The following is a 21,272-nucleotide window of genomic DNA, read 5'->3' as shown; positions in this document are numbered from 1 at the left end:
GGGGATCACGAGGTCAGGAGCTTGAGACCAGCCTGGCCAACATGGTGAAACCCCATCTCTACTAAAAATACAAAAATTAGCTGGGTGTGGTGGCACGCGCTTGTAATCCCAACTACTCCGGAGGCTGAGGCAGGAGAATTGCTTAAACCCAGGAGTCAGCCGAGATCGTGCCACTGCACTCCAGCCTAGGTGATAGAGCAAGACTCCGTTTTGGAAAACACGTTTGGAGGAATTAAGTTTAGAGCTTGAGACAGGCAGATAAGTAGGGCATCATGAGCTCTATTCAGGAGGAAGGCCACTGTGATAAGAATGGGGTTAACGTACTAATTTGGGAAAGGTCATTGATAAAGCCATTAGTATAATTGCCAGGATACACAGGCTTAGCTGTAGAGATAGAAGAGTGTCAGTCTCCCAAGCTGGTCTTTTGATCTAGCACAGGCAACACAGATAATGATGTCTTTATTGCATTACACATGGTGAATCTTGGGCCATCAGCAGGGCTGATGGCAGTAGTGGGTTAGGGCGGATCTTTACAACCTGCAATACCTCATTGGTTGGGGAGGGCATCAAGGCATGATTGAAATGTGGGTTCTTTTCCAATGAGAGGCTGCTGTACATGGGAATGCATGTGCAGCAGGGCATTGATAATGAAGTGTTTTCCTGTAGCCTATCAGGGTTGATGTGGCTGCTCTGACCACACAAATGGTTTTGTTATTATTAACAGATGAGAAAGGTGAGGTTCAAGCCTGTCTTTGTAGCCTTTCAGGGAACACAGAATCACTTGGAACACAAGTGGCATGGTCAGCAATTTCAGCTTCTAAGAGACAAGTTACTTGCTAGTAGGACAATTCTGGTTTCTAGGTTTATAAATAACTCAGAAGTTGAAATCACCATACTACTTTAGTTCTTGAATATAAGACCAAAAAGGTAGTGATAATGGCCAAGAATATCTTTTGCCACATGAAGTTACCTGTCTTTAATTGGGTTCCTTTTCTTGAAAAGCAGGCACACATGAGTGACAGAGAATCTTCCTGGGACCGATAGGAATGCTAGACAGATTGGTCTCTGTCTTGAAAGGTTTTTATGGGTTAGAGTGAGCCAGGACTAGAGCCAAAGACAAGTAATGCTTCAGTTTCTTAAGGGCTTTTTCAGCTGCTGGAGGCCAGTAGTACTTTTGCTCAGAAAGCAAAGGAGAAAGGGGCTTAAGCCCAGTTGGAGAAAAAAACAAAAACAAAAAAACAACTATAATTAGGTCTTTTGTGCTTTGTGGATATCAAATACCTGTTGGACCTTTTCCAGAAACTTTCATATTGTACCAGTATGGGGTTCTGGTTCTATAAATGAGGGTATCCAGTCCGTCTTTCTTTCTGCCTCTTTTTGGGGTACAAGAAATTAAATTTGAGTGAGGCGCAGTAGCTCACGCCTGTAATCCTAGCACTTTGGGAGACCAAAGCAGAAGGATCGCTTAAGCCCAGGAGTTCAAGACCGGTCTGGGCAACATGGCAAAACCCCACCATTAACCTGGCTAATATTACAAAAAAAAAAGACAAGAGAAGCCAGCAGCGAGTCATCACTGGACCTGACCAAGATGACCACTCAAAGAGAGGAATAGACTTCAGCAGGGAAAAGCTAAAGGTCTTTCTGGAGTTAGGTAAGTGGCCAGCTGGTCAAAGGAGCTATAGTTGAAAAATTCATAGAAGTAGAGTTTTGTCCCCCTAAACCCACATAAGTGCCCATGAGATAAGGAATCAGTCTTTAATACCTGTGAGGTACAGGGAAACTGATGGCAGCTCATGTTAGTACCAACAAAGTAAGACGTATTGCTCATCCTCCTCTCAAACCCTGGAGGGATCAGAAACTAGGAGGGGCAAGATCTAAGGAAACAAGTCAGGAAAAAAGAGAAGTGGCCACACTGTTTTGCTAAATCTACTACAGAAGGCACAAACTGGGAGGAGGGAGAAATGCCTAAACTAAGTCAGGTGCCAACTTTTGACTGTTATATAGGACTGGATATTTTAGTTATTAACATCTCTTAACTAAAAATGACCAGAAAAAGTAACGGGACCACCCAAGTTTTAATTCAGGGATAAGAGAAGAACCAGCCTTGCAACCAGACACCCTTGAAGGGTGTTTTCAAAGGGACAGTGGAAAATGAAAATTAGGTGGTTTTAGGTTAATCTCAAAAGTCATGCTTATTCAGTGTGCTGGTACACTGTCGCTGAGCACCTACTTTGCTGTTTTAGATCCTAGAGGTATAAAGATGAATTGGATGACATCCGCCTTACAAGAATCTATGAAGTCAATGCAATATGACATATGCAATCGTATAAGTAGTATATATGAAAATTAAAGTACTATGGTGAAAAGGAAAATGTGACTAACTTATTTTGGAAGGATACAGAGTGGGAGAGAAATAGAACTACAGATAAGATAAAACCCAGCAGGGTTTGAAAAGAGGAGTAGATGTTCACAAAGAGGACAAGGCAGAGAAACTGTCAAGTCTAAGCCACGGAGGCAAGACAAGCAGTGTGAAGGGCATGCTTGTTCAGCAGGTGACTCAAATGGAGGTGAAATGGAGGTCACAGGAGTTGAGTTTAGACCAGAGCTATTGGCAGGCTCATTCTGGAAAGTTAATGGAATTTTAGAAACAGATGCATCAAGAGACCAGTCATTTCATCTATCAGTCATTCCTCCCTCTGTTTGACCTTGCCTTTTATAAAATTGACCAACAGCCCTTTTTATTTTTTTATTTTTTATTTTATTTTATATTTTTTAGTTTGGGATATGACCTTTATTGAGCTTATCCACCAGCGTGGAAATAATGTCTGTACAAAACCAAATGTTTGTTACTATAACTTCTGCATCACAATTAAAATCCAAAGAGTTATTTAAAAACAGTCAACTCAATCAAAACCCACTACTTCAGAATCCATATTTTCTTTGAAGCCACAGTAACACTTATATATGGTTAAGACTCGAATGCAGAAATTTGGTTGGTTGGAAAGCTAATTAAACTTCCAACTTGCTCAAATAGAATTACAAAAAGGCAAAATTGCCAACAGCCCTTTTTAGAGAGTGCTGAGAAGATAGTATGGGAACTCATCTCCATCCCGTTCTCCCAGCTGGTTGGATCTGGCTCTGTACCTGAGTTAGGCTGGGTCAAACAGACTCTGCCTCCTAAGAATTTAGAGTCAGAACATTGAGAGACTGGGTCACTCTGACAGAAGCATTGAATTTATAAGGACATGTGAATTTCAGATCCAAGGCCACCATTTAGGGGCAGCCATTTTGGGGCCAGTAATACAATAAGGGACAAGCAGAACTAGTTGATCTCAAGAGAAGCTGGTGAATGCAGCTAATGAAGAAACAGAGAGAATTGGAGGCAGTAGACCATGTGGTCTCCTAGAGAAAGAGAGTCAGTAGCTACCTTGGGTCTGACCACTTTCAGGACCCTTGTCTAATCTAAGGTCTGGCTGCCACTTTTTGTTCTTGATTTCCCTGCACTTCCTCTGAGTCATAATAAATCCATCTCAACCTAAGGGGATTCATTTTTCTCCTTAGACAACAGTGTTATGTGCCTAATTATATTCTCCCCTTCTTAATGTTTTTTTGTCCTAATAAAACCATGTATCTTCCACATTAGGAATACACATATATAGCAAAGACACTTATTTAACTCACTACAGATATCTCATGAAAATGTAGGTCCTTTATTTTGTCTAGAGTTTTCACCTATTAGTCATCTATTACCGCATAACAAAATTCCCTACAGTTTAATATCTTGGAAGAATAATATCAAGTTCAACAGAGCTTAAAAAAGAAAACAAACAAACAAAAACATTATGTCATAGTTTCTGTGGATCAGGAATTTGGGAACAGCTTAACTAGGCCATCTGGCTTCGGGTCTCTCACAAAGCTGTAGTTGAGATGTTAGCTAGGGGTATGGTCACTGACTAGGGCTGGAGAATCTCCTTCCAAGGCAGCTCACTCACAAGGTTGGCTAGTTGGTGCTGGTTGGTGAGAAGCCTCGGTTTGCTATGTGTGGGCCTCTTCACAAGGCAGCTTGAGTTTCCTTATGACTTGGTAGCTGGCTTGCCCAGAGTAAGTAATCCAAGAAGGTGAGAGCCAGATAGAAACTGTCACAGAAGCACTTCTGTCACATTCTATTTATTAGAAAGAAGTAACTAAGTCTAGCCCACATTCAGGGGGAGGTGGATTAGGTTTCACATCTAAAATCTGATGTGGCAGCCAGACCTTAGATGCATTCTTTGAAGGCATATCAAAGAATTTGTGGATGTATTTTAAAACCACCACAACCTGTTAGGTTACAGGAAAAAAAAATGTCTAATCCTGTTTCAAATATAGTTCAATTTCATTCAGTTCCTTTAGATAGTATTAGTATCCTATGGATGAAATGTTTCATCTTTCATAATACCTCCCAAAGAGGTCCTGTCATTTTTTTCTGAAGATGACGTTCATTTGTTTGGGGGGAAGTGGGGGTATAATTACATATCCTTGTGGCACTGATGAGAGAGAGGGTACCTCCTGGCTTCATTCTGGACCTAGAGTATGCACTGAGGTACTTTCAAGTTTCCAGGATGACACCCTCATGCAGTTTGAATATATGTCCCTGCCAAATATCATGTTGAATTGTAATCCCCGGTATTGGAAGTGGGGCCTGGTGGGAGGTGTTTGGGTTGTGGGACAGATCCCTCATGTCTTGGTGCTGTTCTTACTATAGTGAGTGAATTCTCTCAAGATCTGCTGTATTAAGTGTGTGGCACCACCCCCAACTCTCTCTCTTGGTCCTGCTTTCGCCATGTGACATGCAAGCTTCTGTTTTACTTTCTGCCATAAGTAAAAGCTCCCTGAGGCCTACCCAGAAGCTGAGCAGATGTGGGCACCATGCCTCCTGTACAGCCTGCAAATGTGTACAATTAAACCTCTTTTCTTTATAAATTACCCAGTCTCAGGTATTTCTTCATTGCAATGCAGGAACAACCTAATACATACCCCTTGTCTGCCTGATCCCTGGGGAACATGCTGTCCTGTGATGCTGAAGCCTGCAGCTGGTGAACTCATGGTAAACTCGTGGCCCACCTTTGGATTCAGACAAATCTCCCAGGGAGTATTGGCCACCTCCCCTGGCAGACTCAGTACCCCTGGCCCCTGCTGTGGGGTTACCTTGTCTTGGTTGTGGCAGGCCTACTGGCTGTTAGTTCAGCATCATCCTTCAAGAGAACAGAAAGGCTTAGAATAATTGATTGTCATATCTGTGTCTGACCATGCTATTGTGGACTTGGCCTGAACAGCCATAGAAATGCAAGGAATGAGGTTTGAGGGACTTGGGCAGTTGTCTCAAAAAGGGAGTCAAGGCAGAAATCCCTTACCCTGAGCACTGCTCTCAACATGGAGGTAACTCACTGTGGTAGGCAGCCTTTTATTTCATGATTTGACTTTTTGATGAGTCCATGCTAGTTCTCTTGTAGAATATTATGCATTCTTGATTTGGCCAATTATTTCCTCATAATATCTTATAACTTGTTTCTCCAACCCTTGCCTTTTTATTAAAAAAAAAAACTCGACATTATATGTAGATTTGATTATATTCGGGTTAAACATTTTTAGAAAGAATACTTCAGTAACATTGAGTAGGTTACATCATTTCATGTTAGGCACATAATTTCAGCTTGTCTCACTATTAGTAACGCTAAATTTGGTCACTTGGTTAAGATGATGACCCCCCCTCCCACTCTCTTCACTGAAAAAGGACACACATCCCTTTGCGCTTTATAAGTAATCTACAAATAACCCGTTCAACAACTTTTCATCTTATACTTTGAACACCTTTTGTGATCTTTTCCTGAGTCAATTATTTCACTGGGGGTTGCAAAAATGGTGTTCTAACTATAGTAGTCTGTATTTATTAACTAGCATTTTTCTGTAAAGAAGAATTTTCTGTTTTTCAGAGACGGAGTCTAGCTCTGTCTCCCAGATTAGAGTGCAGTGGCACCATCAGAGCTCACTGAAGCCTCAACCTCCTGGGTGCAAGCGATTCTCCCACCTCGGCCTTCTGTGTTGCTGGGACCACAGGCACATGCCACCGTGCCTGTAAGAGCGCTGTTTTAAGAAAACCATTTTAATGAATTTCTCAGTGGACCACTGGGTAGTGGTTTGTTTCCAATTTTGTTGAAAGCACTTGGAAAGCTCTTGATTTTTAAAAGGATTTGTTACCTAATTATTGGAGCTATTCACTTTCTCAGTACTATCCCCAATATTTTCAGTTATTCCTGTGTTTGGTCCCCAGGAGGTTTTTAAATTCAGGCAACGCAGGATTTGAGGTAAAGGTGGAAGAGAGGTTTGGCAATCTATGCTAAGATGGAAGAAAAGCTAAGTGGGAACCAAGAACCAGCATGACATCTCGACTGCACCAGTTCTCAGAAAAGCAGTTTTAGAATGCATACTTGTAGAAGCTGAGGATCTAGAAATTAGTTCCCATAAGACTCTGCATGCTTTGGGACCCCTTGGAAAGTTTTTACCTGAAGCCAGAGGTCTATAGTACAGAACACTGAGCAAAGTCTTCCAGGTTTGGTTGATGACAAGCTAAGGGCAGAAATAAAGGAATTTAGAGACTGGCTTTCAAAACAATAGCCTGGATTTCAAGCCTATTGTCTTGTTTCTATTTTGAATTTCAGAAGCCAAATATTAATTTCTTTTTTTCCATTCCTTTTGTAACATCTAAACAGTGCCAAAACACTATCTCCAAGGCAAATGGATTCCCCAGGCAGATGAGAAGATCACATTACTCATGTTCAAAATATTACCCCAGTTGCACAAGTATTGTGGAATTTTGTGCATTTGGATGGAAGACAACTGTTTCTTTATCTTCTTCCAATGTCAAAAGTAAATTTGGTGATTATAACTTTGGCAATATATTTTAAGCAGAATTAGTATATTATGTAACATGTTTTATGACCATCCTTAATAAAATTTTGGGTTATGACTCCTTACAAGATGATTTTAAATATCATTAAGCCATAATATATACATGCAGTCATCCTGGAAGGAATAAATATGTTGGTGATTTTTTTTGTCTCAAATAATTTAAAGCAATCTTTGTGATTTCTTATGTCAAGGGGCCATAGTAGTAAGTCACAACACATTAAATTGACCAGTTATTTTAATCTAGTCTACTATGCATGATGCAGAATAGCATAGTACACTATGCCTGCTCTGGAGGCTGAGTCAGTGGTTCCAAATCCTAGCTCCCACACTATGCAGCTTTGGGCACATTACTTATTCCCCCAAGCCTCCATTTCTTCATCGGTAAAACAGAAATGCCAGTAATAGTACTCATCTTGTTGGGTTGATAGGATTAAATGACATAATGTATGTAAACACCTGGCACATGTTAAATATTAGTTGTTCTTATTGTTGTAATTATTCTTGACTAAGAGAGGAGATGATATCCAAGTCACCAACCTGCTGACTCAAAGAATTTCTTCAATATCTAACTTTTTTGATAAATGAATTTTCTTAAAATGTCAAGTGTTAAAATTAACAGTTGAATTTCTCTGAGTCTTACATAGAAAAACTAGAATTAACCTCACTTCTCCTAAAATAAAAGTAGAAAATACGATGAGGATGTTGATCCAGGAAGGACCTTCAGTTTCTTGAAAATTATACTCCAGCTTCCTTGTGCCACCTCTTTGCTTACAAAGTTTTCATTTCTACACATTGCAAGTCAGCATTCGTCTTTCAAAAAATAAATATTCTGAATTGCCTTGGTTAGGATTCTGAGTTAGAAACAACAAGTTATATGCCAGTGTTATGAGACAAATGTATAGCCAGTTTATATTTCTGACTTGGAGTAATCCAAATGCTATCCAAGTATTAATAAAATTTGTATTTATTTAAAATAATTTGACAACTCACATTTAAAAAATTGTCTTTTCTTCCATAGTGTTATAAAGAATCCACACATTGTTCCTAGCATCGACAGTCAGGTGTGGCTCTAAAGTATCTCCCAATTAAGGCTGTTAGGACTTAGATAATGGCTTCCCAAAAGTCAGATATTCTAACCTGAGGAGAAATCGATTTCTTGAGTTCTTTCCACCACCCTGTGATGGCACTTCAGGGTCAATCTGTGAAGCTGGAATTTTCATTCAGTTGCACCTAACTAGATTTTTAAGGAAAGAAGCAGTGGAGGATGGGGAGAGTAACTATTGCAGTGTCCATACTAATTCCTAGATTCCTTTCAAGATTTAGGACTGACAGCAATCCAATTTGGCTCTGGGAATGCTGTTTAAATCCCTCCTCAGCAATTCAGTCCTTCTCCCTCTTCCTTTCTTTAGTCAGCAGGCTCCCATGGTGACCGGTTTTAAAAGAAATCATCCTCTTCAGCAGTTACCTAGCACCATGGCAACTAGGACGTCAGCAAAGCAGGATAGACCCTGCACAAAACAGCTCCAAGCAGGCTCCCTCCCTGCCTCTCCAGTTCAGCCCTGCCTGAGGCCTAGGGATGGGGCTAATGACATCTAGACTTGTACACCCCAGAATTCCTATGTGTTTCTGTGGTTTTCCCCATAAGCATAGATATTTGGGCATGCAGTAAACTATGTTACAGGAATCTCCCTCCCCCCCACAAAAAAAAAAAAAGACCATATTTAAAGAGTGAGGATGGGTGATGGGATGGAGACAGGGAGGTAGGTATGGGATGGTCTTTTGGGTTTAAGGAAATTTGAAAATTATGTTTGTGTTTATAAGGTAACAGTAAGCTGATAGTAGGGGAAGTCAGAGCCCTAAACATATGGTGTGGTTTATGTTTAGGCACAGGACCTCAGGGAAATTTTAAAAAATATTTTTATTTACTTGAGAGTGAAATAGACAAATGGCTTTAACAAGCACTTGAAGAGGGTGTAATGCTGTCCGTGGTGCTGAACGCTCCATTGTCCCATATGTGTGCTAAGGGGGATCCAGAGGGGAGGTTAAGGAACACCTTGCCAGGTCAGGATACTGACTGTAAGAAAGAAAGAGAGGGGTTGAGGTTAAGAAAGCATCATTTATCTCCCATACTGAGCAACTCTGAATGGTCAAGATAAATCTTCAGATAGAAAAAAAAGAAAACAGAGAAGGAAGGAGGTTTGGGTGATTGAATCTTCCCCTTTTCATATGGAGATTTTTGGTCTGAGCCAATCAAGACAGAGATTTCTGCTGCTTTGCTCCTGAAAGGAAAAGTGGGGGAAGGGAGGGAGAAGATGGCCACATTCTCCCCTTCAGCCACATGATCCATTTCCCATGTGACACATTCCAGAGCCTTGGAAAGGAGAAGGGAGGGGCAACAAGAGAGTGGGGCTGGGGGCGGGAAGATGGTTTAACAGTCTACCCTGCACAGCGTCATCTTGTCTCCCTAACAGGAAGCAGGCTGTGAGCCAAGGGGAAGGCAGAGGACAGAAATGAATGTGTTTCCAGGCTTTCCTGGTGGTTTATGGCATTCTCCAAACTCCTATGCAAGGGCTATTCCTGACCAAGAAGATCTAAAGAGAACGTCTCTGAAATCAAGTCCGGATGAAGGTATGTGATAGGGATCCCTTGGTATTGCGACTGAAATTTGGCTCAGAGGACATAATGCCTTCTTTTTTTCCAGGCAATTTGGAGATTTTGTCCTGCCTTAGATGCCAGTTAGAGGCTTTAGGTTTGTTACCAGTCCAGAAAATATGCCTAGGTAGTTCTGTAAAATGAAAATTCACCAGAGTATGTGTCAGTTGAAAAATTGGATGGAAATTGTGTATAGTGATAATTAATGAAACAAAGCACTCATTGATGAAAAGGATTTTTTCCCCTTGAATCCTGGAAAGAGGGGAAAAAAATTACCGAAACCAACTAGGTTTCATCATCACTGCAATAAAAGCTGTTTCATCCCTTTTCAGCTGCTTATTCTATGCCCATGTTCCCAGAGGCAGTGGCTTGGGGAGCTGAAGTGGGCAGGCGTGCTGTTCCTTTGTGCTGTGCGATCATCTTCCTTCTGATGTTCCTGGAACCAGGGGTGCTTGTGATTGTTCCCAGCTCTGATTTAGGACAGTAGACTGCCACAGAATTTCACATCTTGTAGAATTGCTAGCAACAAGACCCTGGGGAAGTTCTCAAAGGAATCTACCAAAGTTACAGGCTAAAATAATCAGCCGTGAACTCAAATTTTCATGTCTTTGACTATTTTCAGCACAAAGAGAGGAGCCCCTTTAAATTTTATTTTGTCTTTATTTAACAAATACTTAAGAAAGTTCTTTCTAATGTGCAAGGCACTGTTCTAAGCACAAACAGTCATTGAATCCTTATAACAACCCTTTGAGAAAGGTTTTATTACCCACATTTTAGAGATGAAGAAACAGAGGCACAGAGAAGTTAGGGAACTTTCCCAAGGTCACACAGCTAGCAAACAGTAGAAGCAGAACTTGGACCTATGAAACTTGACCCCAAAGCCTGTGCTCTTAACCACTGAGCTATGCTGCTTGCCTGCTCATATTATTTCAAATGATGTCAGCAGTCAATTTGGCTTCAAATTTTGTTCAGCTGACGCTACTAGAAGATTGAATCAGCTTGCTTTGCTAAAACAGATCCCCAGAGAAATCTATATTTAATCTTAAATTATCCCTGTAGTCACATTCTGTACCCCCAAGTAACCCAGTAAGTAATTGCTGTTCTGTTTCCCTTGTGCTGTATAGATTTCTGTAGTAAAACGCTATGTTACTATGGTGACCAATTGATGTCTCAAGAAAAAAGAAATTTAGAATTATATCATGGGTTTTTAAAAAAATCGAACGTAGAAACACTCTTCCATCCTAGAACCTAGCAAGGCCAGCCTAAGCATATTTTCTTTAAAAGCACCTACCTAGTTCTCAAAATAAAATAGATTAAAAGCTTCTAAAACTATGTATATAAATTATAATATCAAACTGACTGGATTTATTTTTTAAAATGATATTATACCTTAAAATAAGGGAATAGGTATCTTTTGCAAATTATTTTAGGTTTTTAAGGGTAAAAGAGGAGATTTGCTAATAACTTTTTTTAACTGCTAGAAATTTCTGAGATATAAAGATTTCCTTTTTTTGATCTGTGTAGATTTCCTTCTGGCATTTGATAATAAAAGATGACTGATCTGATTCCTATAAGCTATGGAAAAACTAAGAAAAGTTACTAGTTCCCTTCAGGGTTTCATTGCGCAGTACTTTAAAACATAATTGTGTCCCCTACAATACTGAACTTTAGTCTTTTAGCTTAAGCATTTGATCCCTGCTGAAATCTACATTTTTCTGGAACAAGTAACACTTTGATGCTATTATAGTCACATGAAGTGAGCTTCTTGAGGGACGGTATCCTTTCCTCTTTGGATTTCTAGCACTTATCACCAGGCCTGGTTTATGGTGAACTCTCAACATACTCTTGTGAATGAAGACTGAGAAGACTCAAAACAATGACATATTCTGCTGGTGCCAATTTGGGAGTCCATGCCTGTTTTATTTTGCATGTATTTATAAGAGGACAGTGAGGAGACACATGTGTAGTAAGAACTTGGCAACAGTCAAAATTATGCCTGAAGTTTATATAGTTAGGCTGGCCCTGGAGCAGCTACAAATTACAGTTTAGAAAGTATACATAAATTATTTCCTGGAGATCACCAATCCCCCTGACATTTTTATTTATATTTAGAATGAAGTTCTCCTGATATTTTCATTCATATCTCAATGGAAGCACCCCTAACAGTCTTATTTTCCTCTGATGTTTTGGGTGGCTCCATCTCCCAGCGTTGAAACAGTTTAATTCAGTTTGAGAGTGAATGTCTTAAGAAGTCAACTCCTGCCTCAGGCAATTCTCTCCTAATCCAGTCTGGCTCCCAGTCCTTAGAACTCTGTATAGAAAGCTCACAGGACTGCAGGACTATTTCCTAGGGAACTCTGGGATCTTGAGTATCAGTGCGGGTTAGGGTCAGACTACCTTTCCCAAACCATGGCATGATTGAAGAAGATTGTCCTGAATGAAGAAGATTGTCCTGGGGCATTTTGAAAGCTTGGTCAGGATTTAAATTCAAGTTAGCAAGATAGTAAGGCTTAAAGTAGTCACCTTCCTGATAATATACACAAACATAACCTATGATTTTTCCATCTAATTAAATCATTAAGGGGTTGTGGATAAAGTGTGTGTCCTTGAATTCTACCAGCTCATGCTGCTCACCTCAAGCATTACCTGCTGAGCGAGCTGCACAAAAGAGACAACAGCCCTGACGGAAGCACAAACCAACTGGCAAGTGCTACATGCCCCCCACACATGCAGGGCTTCTCAGATAAGCAGGGCTAGCACACACATGAGGCATGGATCTGGAAGCCTAGCTGGGCTTCCTACACATCCCTCTGGAGTCTAAAAGGGGGCAACCTACTCAACCAGCTAAATGGGAGGATAGAACAGAGGGAGAGAAAGTGGAGAGGCTTCCCCTTGAGGAGAGGCCTTGCCAAGTATGATTTCAACCTAGAGGTGAGGGGTGAAAGCAGAAATAAGAAGAGGGACAATGAGCATGGGTAAAGACTATGAGAAAGTGATACCTGGGTCCTGCCTTTCAGACACAACAGCTTGCCTGCAAGTAAACCCTGCCAAATGAGTCAGGGCCTGCCAGGGGAATGATCAGATCCCTTCCTAGGGTGTATGTAGGGAGGGGAGAGGAGAGAGAAGGACCAGAGTGTGGATGTAGTTTCTTCTCCATCAGCCAAGGCAAAAAATTGGATGACATGGGAGTTGTGCTCTCTGAGAGGATGGCTTAAAAAGAAAAAGGGAGGCTGAGTGCCATAACTCACGCCTGTAATCCCAGCACTTTGGGAGGCTAAGGCGGGAGGAGTGCTTGAGCCCAGGAATTTGAGACCAGCCTAAACATAGGGAGACCTTAGGCCAGGCATGGTTGCTCACGCCTGTAATCCCAGCTGTTTGGGAGGCTGAGGGGGGCAGAACACTTAAGGTCCGGAGTTCTAGGCCAGCCTGGCCAACATGCTGAAACCCCATCTCTACTAAAAATACAAAAATTAGCTGGGTATGTTGGCAGGTGCCTGTAATCCCAGCTACTTAGGAGGCTGAGGCAGGAGAATCGCTTGAACCCAGGAGGTGGAGGTTGCAGTGAGCCGAGATTGTGCCACTGCTCTCCAGCCTGGGTGACAGAGCAAGACTCTGTCTCAAAAAAAAAATCATAGGGAGATCTACAAAAATAGCTGGGTGTGGTGGCACGCACCTGCGGTCCCAGGTCCTCCGGAGACGGAGGTAGGAAGATTGCATGGGCCTGGGAGGTTGAGGGTGCAGTGAGCGGTGATCGCTCCACTGCACTCCAGCCTGGGTGACAAAGCAAGACCCTGTCTCAAAAAACAAAAAATAAAAGGCAAAAGGGGAGTTACCATCATGAATATGTTTCCCTGTTTGTGGAGTCATTTTCCCTTGGCCAAACCTTTAAAGCAGTCATCTCCTGGAGCCTTTCATTCGGTATACTCTCCCAGACACTGCATGTCTGTCATGTTTAATTCTCATAGCAACTCTCTATGATATGCATTATTAGCCCCAATTTTAGCTGAGGAAACTGAAGCTCAAAGAGATTAACTTACCTGTTCAATGTCCACAGACGGCAGGTAGAGTCAGGATCTGAATCCAGGTCTTTTTAATTCTGTGCTCTTTTTACTATATCACAAATAAAGTTCTTTTATCTGCATTCTTTTAAAACATGTTTTTGGATATTAGAGTAATACAAATATCATTCTAGAAAATTTGGAAAATATAAAGCAGTATAAAAGGATAATGAAAATAAAAATCAGTTGTGATCTTGCCACCTAGAAACAATCACTGTTAAAATGTTGGTGTATTTCTTCTCAATTTTTTTTCAATGCATATAATGAAAGCAAAAGCAAATATTTGCTGAGCACTTGCTTTGTTCCAGACATTGTCCTTAGCTTCTTTCTTGTGTAATTTATTTTATTATCATAAAAAATCAATAAAGTGAGTATTGTTATTATTTATTCTAATTTTATTGTTGAAGACACCCAATAAGCACAAACATGTAAAATAATTTACCAACAGCTACACAGATTATAAGTGACTTGAACCCCAGGCAGGCTGACTCTAGAGCAGGCTTTCTCAACCTTAGCACTATTGGCATTTGGGGCCAGATAATTCTTTGTCGTGGTGGGGGTCGGGGAATGTCCTTGTCATTGTAGTGTTTTGGGCTTTTTTTTTTCCAGAGACAAGGTCTCACTCTGTCACCCAACCTCGAGTGCAGTAGTACAATCATGGCTCACTGCAGCCTGAAACTCCTAGGTTCAAACTCCTAGGGCCCAACATACCCTATCTTGTGCTTGTTAGTTTTTTCCCTTTAGGTCTATGATAGTCCCACCTCAACCTTCCAAGGAGCTGGGACTGTAAGCATGCACCACCATGCCTGGCTAATTTTTTTTTTTTTTGATAGAGACAGGGACTCACTATGTTGCCCAGGCTTGTCTTAAACTTCTGGCTTCAAGTGATGCTCCCACCCCAGCCTCCGAAAGTGCTGGGATTACAAGCATGAGCCACTGTGCCCAAACCATTGTAGAATGTTTAGCAGCATCCCTGGCTTCCACCTACCGGATGTCAGTAACACTTCCCTCTCCCAGATATGACAACTAAAAATGTCTCTAGACATTTCCAAATGTTCACTGTGAGGCAGAATTATCTCTGATTGAGAACCACTAGTCTAGAACCTGTGCTCTCAGCCACCATATTATATAGCCTCTTCATATTTAAAATGCACATAAAGAGCCAGACACGGTGGTTCATGTCTATAATCCCAGTACTTTGGGAGGCTGAGGTGGGCAGATCACTCGAGGTCGGGAGTTTGAGAACAGCCGGGGCAACATGGCGAAACCCCATCTCTACAAAAAATACAAAAATTAGCTGGGCGTGGTGGCGTGCACCTGTAATTCCAGTTACACATGAAGCTGACGCACAAGAATCTCTCCAACCCAGGAGGCAGCGGCTGTAGTGAGTTGAGATGACACCACTGCACTCCAGCCTTGGTAACAGAGTGCGACTCTGTCTCAAAATAAAATATTAGGCTGGTGCAAAAGTAATTGCAGTTTTTGCCATTACTTTTCATGGGAAAACTGCAATTTTTTTTGCACCAACCCAGTAAAGTAAAATAAAGTGAAATAAAATGTACATAAAGTTATTTTGTTCTATATCCAAAGAGAGAAATAAATCTTCAAATTTGGGTGCGGGCCGTGAAACTTTGCTGGAATGTCAATAGTGACTTTATGGATCAAGAAAAGTGCTCATTAGTAGATTCTTATTAAATGCTTATTAGTAGACTTGGAGAACTAGTTATAAGCTCACAGTTGCCCAGCAGAGAGAATAAGTGCACTTTTCTCTCTTATTACCTTTCTCTGGTTCTCTGTGCCAAGCACCTTAGCCTTCAAGAATTTAGATTTCATGTTATACTTGTGGCATATCAGGACCGTGCATATCAACAAAGGTGTCAAAATATATTGCTATGTCCTAAACAGAGCATGTTGCAAATAACTGCTTACTAATAAATAATCATTGGTTTTTTAAATTAATTGGAATAAATTTAAGGATATATACATAACAATATTTTTTCAGTATGATTTCTGAGATGGAGATTAAAGGGTTGGAATTACAGGTCGAGCTCCTAGAATTGCACATAATTCTGGATATATGGGGGTATATCACACATATGAACACATTTGTCATGTGTCTCTGAAGAAGAAAGGTTGAAAATTGCTTCATAGGTGATTTTTTTTTTTTTTTTTTTTTTTGAGACAGAGTCTCGTTCTGTCACCCAGGCTGGAATGCAGTGGCGCGATCTCGGCTCACCGCAACCTCCGCCTCCCAGGTTCAAGCAATTCTCCTGCCTCAGCCTCCTGAGTAGTTGGGATTACAGGCGCCCACCACCACGCCCGGCTAATTTTTATATTTTTAGTAGAGATGGGGTTTCACCATGTTGGTCAGGCTGGTTTTGAATTCCTGACCTCAGGTGATCCACTCGCCTCGGCCTCCCAAAGTGCTGGGATTACAGGCGTGAGCCACCCTGCCTAGCCAGCATAGGTGATTTGAGTCAACCATTACTGATATGCAGAGAGGACTGAATTAAGAAGCACTGAGAAATGATCATTTATAAACTGTCTAATATACTGAATATATATATTATCCATGTGAAATATATGAAAATACATGTTCAGCCATGTTTTCATATAGTCACATAATTTGTCCATGAAAAAATACATGTTAATGCGATATTAAATTTAACATCTGTGGCCAGGCGCAGTGGCTCATGCCTGTAATCCCAGCACTTTGGGAGGCCAAGGCGGGTGGATCACTTGAGGCCAGGAGTTCAAGACCAACCTGGCCAACATGGTGTAACGCAGAATTGAAAATTCTCAAATAATAGAGCAAATATACAAATATAAGTGGAAAGACTTTCATTTTTCATTTTCCATGTCTACTAAAAATACAAAAATTAGCTGCACGTGGTGCACATGCCTGTAATCCCAGCTATTCGGGAGGCTGAGGCATGAGAATCGCTTCAACCTAGGAGGCAGAGGTTGCAGTGAGCCAAGATCGCACTACTGCACTCCAGCCTGGGAGATAGAACGAGACTCTGTCTCCAAAAAAAAAAAAAAAAAAAAAAAATTAACATCTGCTTCATAAACTTGAAGGTTGCTTTCTAGAAAACCCTGATTGAGGACAGTGGTACAGATCAAAATTTACCCGGAATGTTGATGTGAATAAGATGTGAGACAGAAGGTGAATGCTCCTAGAAATAATGCTTAGTAACTTCCTGCTCAGTGCTTATACTCGCTTCTTAACAAGTCCTTCACCTCCTTTTCAAACAGCTGTAAATCTCAACTACTTCGTTGTTCTTTGCTTTGACTTTAATAAGTCTAGTCTTTGCCTCTTGATACTGAAGTCAGAACTTAGAAATGAAACCAAACATTTACCTCCAAAACAACTGGTTCCCTCTAACTCAATGAGCACACAGCAGGTGTTCAAAAAATGTTTGCTGTAGTGAATTGAATTTAGTGAGGTGCAAATTCCTTGGCCAAATTGTTTTCTTCAGAATTTGAAAGACCTCATACTGGGAAGAAACATGTAGAAACTGACAGAGGACACTCAGGGGTTCTAGAAATGTGTCTCTTCTCTGAGAGGTTTGGTATTAGATAGAATGGAAAGCAAACACAGGTGGCAGGTCCTCTTTGACCAGACCACTTCTTGCAAGGAATCTTCAGTAAGAAGTTGTTGACACATCTAGGATAATTACTGTGGAAAGCTGGGCTGGACCCTAGGTAAAATTCATCTTTCCTTTGGAGACCCATGCTACTGACCTTTGATATCAAAAACTCTCAGTGCTGGGCCCCAGCAGCCCTAAACAACTTCCCTCTCCTCCCATCAAAATGCACTCTCAGGATGAGCTCCCTGCCAGATGAAAGTGGTGGGTTATAAATTAAATTAGCTCATCTCAGATAACAATGTCCACCTGTCACTTTTTGCTCATAGAGCTGAAATGACCTTAGAAATCATCTAGGCCAACTCATGCATATTGTAGATATGGAAACAGAGGTTCAAGGAGATTGATTTACTTAAGGTCCTTATGCTGAAATAAAAAATAAGACCGGGGTCTCTTGACTTGTTCAGTGCTTATAATCAGAATTAGAACCCAGGTTTCTTAGCCCCCAGCCCAATGTGTAAGGTGAAGTAGAAAGCACTATACTCTTTAAGATTTTTGGTTTTCTAATATTTCAGGTGCTAGTAGGGTAGTAGAAGGTGATAGAATGACTGGTATGAATTTTAGTACTCAAATTCAATTATATAAGAAATGCTACATTGAATTAGTTTCTATTGCTGCTGTAACAAGTTAACACAAATTTAGTGGCTTAAGATAACACTGTTTATTATCTCACAGTTCTGTACATCAGAAGTCTGGGTGGGTTTGGCTGAGTTCTCTGCTTAGTCTCCCAGGGCTAAAATCAAGATCTTAGCAGGACTGTGATCCTTTTTAGAGGCTCTGAGGTTGACTGCCCTTCCAGGCTCAGTCAGGTTGTTGGCAGAATCCGGTGCCTTGTGGTTGTAAGACTAAGATCCTATTTCCTTGATGGCTATCAGGTGGGAGCCATCATACCTCCTAGAGGCCTCATCCTGGTCCCTCTATGTGGGCCCCTGCATCTCAGAGCCTGCAATAGCATGTCAATTCTTTCTCATGCTTGGAGTCTCTCTGACTTCTCCTGCTGCTGCCAGAGAAAGTTCCCTGCATTTAAGGGCTCATGTGCTTAGATTGGGCCTACCTGGATAATCCAGGATAATCTCCCCACTTTAAGGTTCATAACCTTAATTATTATGCAGAATCCCTTTTGCTATATAACAAAAAAAATTCATAGGTTCCAGGGATTAGGGCATGGATATCTTTGGGGAACCATTCTGCCTACTACTCACATTATTTCCTTTAAATAATGACAAGGCTCTATCCTACCAGGCTGATGGGAACATCAATGGCAAACATTACTGAGACTCTCTTCCCCTTCCTAGGTCCTGGGGTTCTTACACAGAACAAAATCTATGGGGATACTTTGTTCCTCTCGGCTCCACTTATCCCTCTTTCTCTCTAACCTGCTCCCCACGTGATAATTTAGGTTCTTTTGTCTATAAAGAACCTCTGAATTGCTTCCAGGACAACAGACTATCACAACAGTCCTAAGTCCAGGCCTCAAGGAGCCTAGAACATTGTTAAGGACCTGGAACATGGCTGGGACCCAAGGCGGCATGTTGGCTAGACTCTCTTGTCATCTGTCAGCAGCAGGGGTCCTGGAGAGTCTACCTTAGATGAGCCATTCTTCATCATCTCTGCTGCTGCTTCCATTGCCTCCCTGACCCCAGCCCAGGGGAGGGTCCTCACCATGCTCTCTTATAGCAGCCTACTCTTCTTTCATTGGACTTACTACAACTTAATACATTCATTTCTTCTTATCTGTTTACTACTCTCTACCCCTCTACAACTAATTATACTAGATCTTCATGAGGGTAGGGATACAGTTTGGTTTACCATTGTATATCTAATTATTAACATAGTACATTCTGGAGTGTAGTATGATCTTAGTGTATATTTATGGAGTGATGAATGAATTGATTCAAATGGGCACAGGTTTTCAAAAGAGATTTTTCCAAATGTACATATTCAATAGCCAACTGATATCTCTACATGGATATCTAGTGGGAATTTAACTTGTGTATAGTAGTATTACTGATTTCAAGCTCCCTAAACTTTTTCTCTCTCGCTCTCAGGCTCTCAAAACTAGGGGTCATCCCCATTCCCTAACCTCATCACATATAAACTAATCTTGTTGGCTCTGTCTCCATAATATTTTCAATATTCATCTACTTTTCTCCACCTACACTGCCATCACCCTGGTCTAAGCCACCATCATCAGCAGTGGTGTGATCACAGCATCACAGCTTACTGCAGCCTCAACCTTCTAGGCTCAAGCAGTTCTCCTGCCTCAGCCTCCCAAGTAGCTGGGAGCCTCCCACCACAACCAGCAAATTTTTACTTTTTTTTTTTTTTTTTTTGGTAGAGATAGGGTCTGACTATGTTGCCCAGGTTGTAATAGCCTTTTTTTTTTTTTTTTTTTTTTGAGACAAAGTCTGGCTGTCGCCCAGGTTGGAGTGCAGTGGTGCAATCTCGGCTCACTGCAACCTCCGCCTCCCAGGTTCAAGTGATTCTCCTGCCTCAGCCTTTCGAGTAGCTGGGATTACAGGCACTCACCACCATGCTGGGCTAATTTTTATATATTTAGTACAGACAGGATTTTGCCATGTTGGCCAGGCTGGTCTCGAACTCCTGACCTCAAGTGATCCACCTGCCTCAGCCTCCCAAAGTGCTGGGTGTAATAGCCTGTTAACTATTCTCCCTGCTTCTATGCTTGGCCACCTACACAGCAACTAAAGTTGTATTTTTAAAACATAAATCTGCGTGAGGGGGTTAAAAAAAATGTCATATTCATTTCACTCCTTTGCCTGAAACCTGCGATGAATTTTCCTTCAATAGACTAAAACCATGCCCTACAATGCCCCGTGTGATCCTACCTTTGCCCACCTTTCCGGTTATATCAGGTATCATTTTCTTTGGTATTCATATGCTGTAGCCACATAACAAGCTCATTCCTACACCAGGGTCTTTGCACTCATCATTTCTTCTGCCTGAATGTTATGGCGGGCTTCCTGTCGCTGGGGTTTCAGCTGCCATATAACCTCTTCAGAGAACCTTTCTCTAACCACTCCATCTAAAACCAGACCCTGTTTCAGCCAGGGTGCTTTCAGAGATGAGTAACAAAACTCAAAGTGGCTTAAGCCATAAAGACATTGTTTGCTTACTTAGTAAGTCTGGAGGTGAGTGTCCTAGCAGCACCACAGTGTCAGGGTACTATGTCCCAGTGAGTCTCAGGACTTCCCCTGACCTCAGAAGATACCACCCAGTGCCCTGACATCTTCATGTGACAGTTTACAGTGGCAAGAAGCAGAGAGGCAGTCAGGCCCATGAGAATACTCACTACACACCTCTTTCCTTTTATCAAGGAAGAAACACTTTTCCAAGAACCTCCCAACACCCTGCCAGGAGACTTTCTCTTGTCTCTGGCCAGAAGACGATTATATTGATGTGACCACACCTAGCAGAAAGGGATGGTGGGGAAATTATTATCTTACCTTTTTAGCCTCTTAAGAGGCAGGAGAGGGAGGAGTTGGGAATGGTCACTGGGTAACCAGCTAACCAGCCATCTGCCATTCCATTTCCCATCAATTCTTGATCCCTCATTCTGTTTTCTTTTTCTACATAGCCCTAATCATTTCTGAATTATTGACATTTTTATTTGTTTAGCTGTTTATTATTTGTTTCCCATGTTAGAAGTAAGCTCCATAAAAACAGGGATCTTGTCTGTCTAGTTATTATAATGTCTGTGTCCCCAGCAATGAACACAACTCTGGCCACACTAAGTGATCTTTTTAAAAAATGGATAAATGTTATGATTGAAGACTATTTTGCATATGCCATCATAACAAAATGGTCATTTCTTAGGGTGAATTTTTTTTTTTTTTTTTTGAGATGGAGTCTTGTTCTGTTACCCAGGCTGGAGTGCAGTAGTACAATCTTGGCTCACTGCAACCTCCGCCTCCGGGGTTCAAGCAATTCTCCTGCCTCAGCCTCCCGA

At 41.4% G+C, this 21,272-nt stretch overlaps 1 protein-coding gene across 7 annotated transcripts in view; it reads left to right on the top strand.

Moving 5' to 3' along the window:
* Positions 1-21,272, top strand: part of GPR19 (G protein-coupled receptor 19) — a 48,594-nt gene that overhangs the window by 15,803 nt on the left and 11,519 nt on the right. For 4 of the 7 annotated variants that reach the window (XM_016922989.4, XM_063785457.1, XM_003313500.7 and 1 more), the window contains one exon: positions 9,417-9,573. The gene's annotated coding sequence lies outside the window, so the exon portion shown is untranslated. Of the gene's footprint in view, positions 1-4,995; positions 5,084-6,746; positions 6,904-9,416; positions 9,574-21,272 lie in introns of all 7 variants that reach the window. The other 3 variants (XM_063785456.1, XM_063785459.1, XM_054664089.2) reach the window with 2 other exon arrangements.

Source organism: Pan troglodytes, chromosome 10 (assembly GCF_028858775.2).
Source record: "Pan troglodytes isolate AG18354 chromosome 10, NHGRI_mPanTro3-v2.0_pri, whole genome shotgun sequence".
In the NCBI taxonomy this organism is placed as follows: domain Eukaryota; kingdom Metazoa; phylum Chordata; class Mammalia; order Primates; family Hominidae; genus Pan; species Pan troglodytes.
This window is presented reverse-complemented; position numbering and strand designations above follow the sequence as displayed.